Genomic DNA, 8,646 nt, shown 5'->3' with positions numbered 1-8,646 from the left:
TTTTGTGCCAGTACCATACTGTCTTGATGATGACAGCTTTTTAATAGAGCTTGAAGTCTGGAATTGTGATGCCACCAACTTTGGCTTTCTTTTTCAATATTCCTTTGGCTATTCGAGGTTTTTTCTGGTTCCATATAAATTTTAGGATTATTTGCTCCATTTCTTTGAAAAAAATGGATGGTATTTTGATAGGGATTGCATTAAATGTGTAGATTACTTTAGACAGCATAGACATTTTCACAATATTTGTTCTTCCAATCCATGAGCATGGAACATTTTTCCATTTCTTTGTGTCTTTCTCAATTTCTTTCATGAGTACTTTATAGTTTTCTGAGTTTAGATTCTTTGCCTCTTTGGTTAGGTTTATTCCTAGGTATCTTATGGTTTTGGGTGCAATTGTAAATGGGATTGATTCCTTAATTTCTCTTTCTTCTGTCTTGGTGTTGGTGTAAAGAAATGCAACTGATTTCTGTGCATTGATTTTATATCCTGACACTTTACTGAATTCCTGTACCAGTTCTAGCAGTTTTGGAGTGGAGTCTTTTGGGTTTTCCACATATAGTATCATATAATCTGCAAAGAGTGAGAGTTTGACTTCTTCTTTGCTGATTTGGATGCCTTTAATTTCTTTTTGTTGCTGATTGCTGAGGCTAGGACTTCTAGTACTATGTTGAATAGCAGTGGTGATAACAGACATCCCTGCCGTGTTCCTGACCTTAGCGGAAAACCTTTCAGTTTTTCTCCATTGAGAATGATATTTGCAGAGGGTTTTTCATAGATGGCTTTGATAAAATTGAGGTATGTCCCCTCTATCCCTACACTTTGAAGAGTTTTGATCAGGAAGGGATGCTGTACTTTGTCAAATGCTTTTTCAGCATCTATTGAGAGTATCACATGGTTCTTGTTCTTTCTTTTATTAATGTATTATATCACATTGATTGATCTGCAGATGTTGAACCAACCTTGCTGCCCTGGAATAAATCCCACTTGGTCGTGGTGAATAATCCTTTTAATGTACTGTTGAATCCTATTGGCTAGTATTTTGGTGAGAATTTTTGCATCTGTGTTCATCAAGGATATTGGTCTGTAGTTCTCTTTTTTGATGGGATCCTTGTCTGGTTTGGGGATCAAGGTGAGGCTGGCCTCATAAAATGAGTTTGGAAGTTTTCCTTCCATTTCTATTTTTTGGAACAGTTTCAGGAGAATAGGAATTAGTTCTTCTTTAAATGTTTGGTAGAATTCCCCCGGGAAGCCGTCTGGCCCTGGGCTTTTGTTTGTTTGGAGATTTTTGATGACTGTTTCAATCTCCTTACTGGTTTTGGGTCTGTTCAGGTTTTCTATTTCTTCCTGGTTCAGTTGTGGTAGTTTATATGTCTCTAGAAATTCATCCACTCCTTCCAGATTGTCAAATTTGCTGGCATTTAGTTGCTCATAGTATGTTCTTATAATTGTTTGTATCTCTTTGGTGTTGGTTGTGATCTCTCCTCTTTCATTCATGATTTTATTTATTTGGGTCCTTTCTCATTTCTTTTTGATAAGTCTGGCCAGGGGTTTGTCAATCTCACTAATTCTTTCAAAGAACCAGCTCCTAGTTTCATTGATTTGTTCTATTGTTTTTTTAGTTTCTATTTCATTGATTTCTGCTCTGATCTTTATGATTTCTCTTCCCCTACTGGGTTTAGGCTTTCTTTGTTATTCTTTCTCCAGCTCCTTTAGGTGTAGGGTTAGGTTGTGTATTTGAGACCTTTCTTGTTTCTTGAGAAAGGCTTGTACCACTATATGTTTTCCTCTCAGGACTGCCTTTGTTGTGTCCCACAGATTTTGAACCGTTGTGTTTTCATTATCATTTGTTTCCATGAATTTTTTCAATTCTTCTCTAATTTCCTGGTTGACCCATTCATTCTTTAGAAGGATGCTGTTTAGTCTCCATGTATTTGGGTTCTTTCAAAATTTCCTCTTGTGATTGAGTTCTAGCTTCAGAGCATTGTGGTTGAAAATATGCAGGGAATGATCCCAATCTTTTGATACTGGTTAAGACCAGATTTATGACCTAGGATGTGGTCTATTCTGGAGAATGTTCCATGTGCACTAGAGAAGAATGTGTATTCTGTTATTTTGGGATGGAATATTCTGAATATATCTGTGATGTCCATCTGGTCCAGTGTGTCATTTAAGGCCTTTATTTCCTTGTTGATCTTTTGCTTGGATGATCTTTCCATTTCAGTGAGGGGAGTGTTAAAGTCCCCTACTATTATTCTATTATTGTCAGTGTATTTCTTTGATTTTGTTATTAATTGGTTTATATAGCTGGCTGCTCGCATATAGAGGCATAGATATTTAAAATTTTTAAGTCTTCTTGTTGAACAGACCCTTTGAGTAGGATATAGTGTCCTTCCTCATCTCTTATTATAGTCTTTAGCTTAAAATCTCATTGATCTGATATAAGGATTGCCACCCCAGCTTTCTTCTGATGTCCATTAGCATGGTACATTGTTTTCCACCCCCTCACTTTAAATCTGGAGGTGTCTTCAGGTGTACAATGAGTTTCTTGTAGGCAGCATATTGATTTTTTTTTTTTAATCCATTCTGAAAACCTGTGTCTTTTGATTGGTGCATTTAGCCCATTAACATTCAGGGTAACTATTGAGAGATATGAATTTAGTGCCATTGTATTACCTGTAAGGTGACTGTTACTGTATATTGTCTCTGTTTCTTTCTGATCTACTTTTAGGGTCTCTCTTTGCTTATAGGACCCCTTTCAATATTTCCTGTAGAGCTGGTTTGGTGTTTGCAAATTCTTTCAGTTTTTGTTTGTCCTGGAAGCTTTTAATCTCTCCTTCTATTTTCAATGATAGCCTAGCTGGATATAGTATTCTTGGCTGCATGTTTTTCTCGTTTAGTGCTCTGAATATATCATGCCAGTTCTTTCTGGCCTGCCAGGTCTTTGTGGATCAGTCCGCTGCCAATCTAATATTTTTATCCTTGTATATTATAGACTTATATTATAGTAAATTATAGTAAATTTTACTATCAGGTGACGGGGTGTGGACCTATTTTTATTGATTTTGAGGGGTGTTCTTTGCATCTCCTGGATTTTGATGTTTGTTCCCTTTGCCACATTAGGGAAATTCTCTCCAGTAATTCTCTCCAATATACCTTCTGCTCCCCTCTCTCTTTCTTCTTCTTCTGGAATCCCAATTATTCTAATGTTGTGTCGTCTTATGGTGTCACTTATCTCTTGAATTCTCTCTTTGTGGTCCAGTAGCTGTTTGTCTCTCTTTTGCTCAGCTGCTTTATTCTCTGTCATTTGGTCTTCTATGTCACTAATTCTTTCTTCTGCCTCATTTATCCTAGCAGTAAGAGCTTCCATTTTTTATTGCACTTCATTAATAGCTTTTTTGATTTCAACTTGGTTAAATTTTAGTTCTTTTATTTCTCCAGAAAGGGCTTTTATCTCTCCAGAGAGGATTTCTCTAATATCTTCTATGCCTTTTTCGAGCCTGGCTAGAACCTTGAGAATCATCATTCTGAACTCTAGATCTGACATATTACCAATGTACATACTGATTAGGTCCCCAACCTTGCTACTGCCTCTGGTTCTTTTTTTTTTTTTTTGTGGTGAGTTTTTCCGCCTTGTCATTTTGTTCATATAAGATTTGCTTTCTCCTCCTCTGGAATTCCGCTGTTCTCCTTGGTAAATGAAGTTGGTCTTGGCTGGGTTTCTTGTTGTTCTTCTGGGGGAGAGACCTGTTGTAGTGATTCTCAAGTGTCTTTGCCAGAGGTGGAATTGCCCTGCCCTTATCAGGGCCAGGCTAAGTAATCCACTTGGGTTTACTTTCAGGAGCTTTTGTTCCCTGAACGCTTTCTGTAAAGTTCCGGAGGATGGGAATGATAATGGCGGCCTCCCAATCTCTGACCCGGAGGAGCAGAGAGCTTGGGGTCCCGCTCCTCAGTGCACCCTCAGAGAAAAGTGAATCGCTCCCATCTCCCTGGCCTCTGGTTGCACTTGGAGAAAAGCGCTCAATCGCTCGTGCTTGGAGAAAAGCACTTGGTCGCTTCTGCCTCCCTGGCCTCCAGCCACATGCTTGGAGAAAAGTGCTCAGTCACTCTGTCTCCCTCGCCTCCAGCTGTGCTCCGAGCTCACCCAGCCTGTGCCCAGTTCAAGGTAACCCTGAGCTGAGAGCTCACTCCTTGGCTTTGTTGCTGTAGCCGGCTTCCCCGCTCTAATACCTGCGAGCTCTGTGACAGTCAGACACCCCCAGCCCTTCTGTGACCCCATGGGACCTGGGGTTATGCTGACCCCTTGTGGGCTTCACCCCAGTTTAGCCTCTGTAGTGATGTCCCTCAGTGGAGCAGACTTTTAAAAGTCCTGATTTTGTGCTCCGTTGCTCTGCCGCTTGCTGGGAGCCAGCCCTTCCCCCCGCAGTCTATCTTCCCTTGCTTCAGACTCACTTCTCTGTAGGTCTTACCTTTCAGAAAGTGATGGATTTTCTGTTTCTAGAATTGTTGCTCTTCTTCTCTTTGATTTCCTGTTGGATTTGTAGGTGTTTGCAATGGTTTGATAAACTATCTAGCTGATATCCTGCTACCTGATGTTGTCTCAGCCTCCTCCTTCTCCGCCATCTTGACTCCTCCCTCAAGATGTAACAATTGTAAATATTTATGCCTCTAAGATGGGAGCAGCCAAATATATAAGACAATTAATAACAAATAAAAGAAACAAAAGAAAAATCAAAGAAACACATCAACAATAATACAATAATAGTAAGGGACTTTAACATCCCCCTCATTGAAATAGACAGATCACCTAACCAAAAGATCAACAAGGAAATAAGGGTTTAAATGACACACTGGACCAGATGGACATCACAGATATATTCAGAACATTCCATTCCAAAGCAACAGAATACAAATTCTTCTCTAGTGCACATGGAACATTCTCCAGAATAGATCACATCCTGGGTCCTAAATCAGGTCTCAACTGGTACAAAAGATTGGAATCATTCCCTGCATATTTTCAGACTACAACGTTTTTAAACCAGAGCTCAATCACAAGAGGAAAGTTGAAAAGAATTCAAATACATGTAGGCTAAAGAGCATCATACTAAAGAATGAATGAGTGAACTAGGAAATTAAAGAAGTATTTAAAAAATTAATGGAAACAAAGAAAAATGAAAACACAACTGTTCAAAATCTTTGGGATGCAGCAAAGGCTGTCCTGGGAGGGAAGTATATAGCAATATAAGCTTTTCTCAAAAAAACAAAAATCTCAAATACAAAACCCAGCCTTACACATAAAGGAGCTGAAAAAAGAACAGCAGATTAAACCTAAACCTAGCAGGAGAAGAGAACTAATAAAGATCAGAGCAGAAATCAATGAAGAACAAAAGAACAGAGCAGATCAATGAAATTAGGAGTTGGTACTTTGAGAGACTAAGATTGTTAATCCCCTGGCCAGACTTTCAAAAAGAAAAAAGAACTAAATAAAATCATGAATTAAAGAGGAGAGATCACAACTAACACCGCACATACAAACAATTACAAGAACACATTATGAACAACTATATGCCAGCAAATTAGGCAGTCTGGAAGAAATAGATGCATTCCCGGAGATATGTAAACTACCAAAACTGAACCAGGACAAATAGAAAACCTGAACAGACCCATAACCAGTAAGAAAATTGAAGCAGTAATAAAAAATCACCCAATAAAGAAGAATCAAGGGCTGGATGGCTTCCCAGGGGAATTCTACCAAACATTTAAACAAGAATTAATACCTACTCTTCTGAAACTACTCAAAAAAAAAAAAAAAAAGAAAAAAAAAAGAAATGGAAGGAAAACTTCCAGACTCATTTTATGAGGTCAGTATACCTTTATCCCAAAACCAGACAAAGATGCCACCAAAATGGAAAATTACTGACCAATATCCTTATTGAACATGGATACAAAAAATCTCACCAAAATACTAGCCAATAAGGTCCAACAGTAAATTAAAAGGATTATTCACCAGAATAAAGTGGAATTTATTCCTCGGCTACAATGTTGGTTCAACATCCACAAATCAATCAATGTGATAGAACTTATTAATAAAAGAAAGAACAAGAACCATATGATACTCTCAATGGATACAGAAGAAGCATTTGACAAAGTACAGTATACTTTCTTGGTTAAAACTCTTCACAGTGTAGGCATAGAAGTTACATACCTCAATATCATAAAAGTCATCTATGAAAAACCCACAGCAAATATCATTCTTAATGGGGTAAAACAGAGCTTTTCCTCTAAGGTCATGATCATGGCAGGGCTGTCCACTATCACCACTGCTATTCAAAAAAGAAATTAAAGACACCCAAATCAGCAAAGACGAATTCAAACTCTCATTCTTTGCAGATGATATAATACTTTATGTGGAAAACCCAAAAGAGTCCACTCCAAAATTACTAGAACTCATACAGGAATTCAGTAAAGTGACAAGATAAAAAATCAATGCACAGAAATCAGTTGCAATTCTATACACCAACAACAACACAGAAAAAAGAGAAATTAAGGAGTAAATCCCATTTACAATTGCACTAAAAAACATAATATAACTAGGAATAAACCTAACTAAAGTGGCAAAGGATCTGTACTCTGAAAACTATAGGGCACTCATGAGAGAAATTGAGGAAGACACACAAAAAAAATGAAAAATGTTCCATGCTCATGGATTGGAAGAACAAATATTGTTAAAATGTAATCCTTATCAAAACAATACCAGCATTTTTCACAGAACTAGAAAAAACAATCCTAAATTTTATGTGGAACCAGAAAAGACCCCAAATAGCCAAAGGAATATTGAAAAGGAAAACCAAACCTCATGGCATCACAATTCCTGACCTTGAGTTCTATTACAAAGCTGTAATCATCAAGACAGCATAGTACTGGCACAAAAACAGACACATAGATCAATGGAACAGAATAGAGAGCCCAGAAATGGACCCTTTACTCAATGGTCAACTGATCTTTGACAAAGCAGGAAAGAATATTCAATGATAAAAAAGAGAGTCTCTTCAACAAATTGTATTGGGAAAATTGGATAGTCACATGCAGAAGAATGAAACCAGACCATTTCCTCACACCACATACAAAAATAAACTCAAAATGAATGAAAGAGCTAAAATTAAGACAGGAATCCATTAAAATCCTAAGAGAGAATGCAGGCAGCAACCTCTTCAGCTTCAGCCACAGCAAGACACACAGCATGTGTCTTCTTAGACACATCCCAAAGCAAGGGAAACAGAGGCAAAAATGAACTACTGGGACTTCATCAATATAAAAAGCTTTTGCACAGCAAAGGAAACAGTCAACAAAACCAAAAGAAAACCAACAGAATGCAGAAGATGTCTGTAAATGTCTTATCACTAAAGAGCTAGTATCCAAAATCTGTAAAGAACTTATCAACTCAACACCCAAAGAACAAATAATCTAGTCAAGAAATGGCAGAAGACACCAACAGACAGTTCTCCAAAGATGACATCCAATGGCCAACAGATACATGATAAAATGTTCAACATCCCTCGGCATCAGTGAAATACAAATCAAAACCACAATGAGATACCACCCCACACCAGTCAGAATGGTTAAAATCAATGTCAAGAAATGACAGATATTAGCAACAATGTGGAGAAAGGAGAACCTCTTATATTGTTTGTGGAACTGCAAGCTGGTATAACCAGTCTAAAATATGGTATAGCCATACTGAAAACAGCATGGACATTCCTCAAAATGTTGAAAATAGAGTTACCCAATGACCTGGCAATAGCACTACTGGGTGTTTACCCCAAAGATACAAATGTAGTGATCCAAAGGGGCACCTGCATCCCAAAGATTATAGCAACAATGTCCACAATAGCCAAACTATGGAAAGGTCTCAGCTGTCCATTGACAGATGCATAGATAAAGAAGATGTGGCACATATATAAAATGGAATATTACACAGTCGTCAAAAATGAAATCTTGCCATTTGCAATGACATGGGTGGAACTAGAGGGTATTATGCTAAGCAAAATAAGTCAATCAGAGAAAGATAATTAAATGAAATCACTTTTTTGTGTAATTTAAGAAATAAAACAGGATCATAGTGGAAAAGAGGAAAAAAAATAAAACAAGACAAAATCAGAGAAGAATGCAAACCCAAAGAGACTCTTAATCATAGGAAACAAACGGAGGATTACTAGAGGGGAGGGGTGGGAGGGATGAGGTATCTGGATGATGGTCGTTACAGGAGGGCATGCAATGTTATGAGAACTGGGTATTATGTAAGACTGATAAATCACTGAATTCCACCTCTGAAACTAAGAATACATTATATGTATTTAATTGAACTTAAATTAAAAAAAGAAACAATTGGAAATTTGTATTAATGACTTTAAAACATTTCCCATTTGTAAATGGTATCTATGTTGAAAACTTTCAGAATTACTTCCACTTTGGTATTTTAACATTTGCTTTGTATTCTGGAAAACTTTACTTCTGGAGGATTTTACCAAGTTTGACAGTCAGCCCCCAAGGATTATATGGTCAAATATGTTTGGATTAAAACAAAGTTAAGCACACTTCCTTATTGAAGGGATTAGTTCTTAATGTCTTACATATTTTAAAGAGTGG

This window comes from Lontra canadensis, unplaced genomic scaffold (genome assembly GCF_010015895.1).
Source record: "Lontra canadensis isolate GAN:19392208 unplaced genomic scaffold, GSC_riverotter_1.0 scaffold1, whole genome shotgun sequence".
NCBI classification, from domain to species: domain Eukaryota; kingdom Metazoa; phylum Chordata; class Mammalia; order Carnivora; family Mustelidae; genus Lontra; species Lontra canadensis.
Note: the sequence above shows the minus strand (reverse complement) of the source record.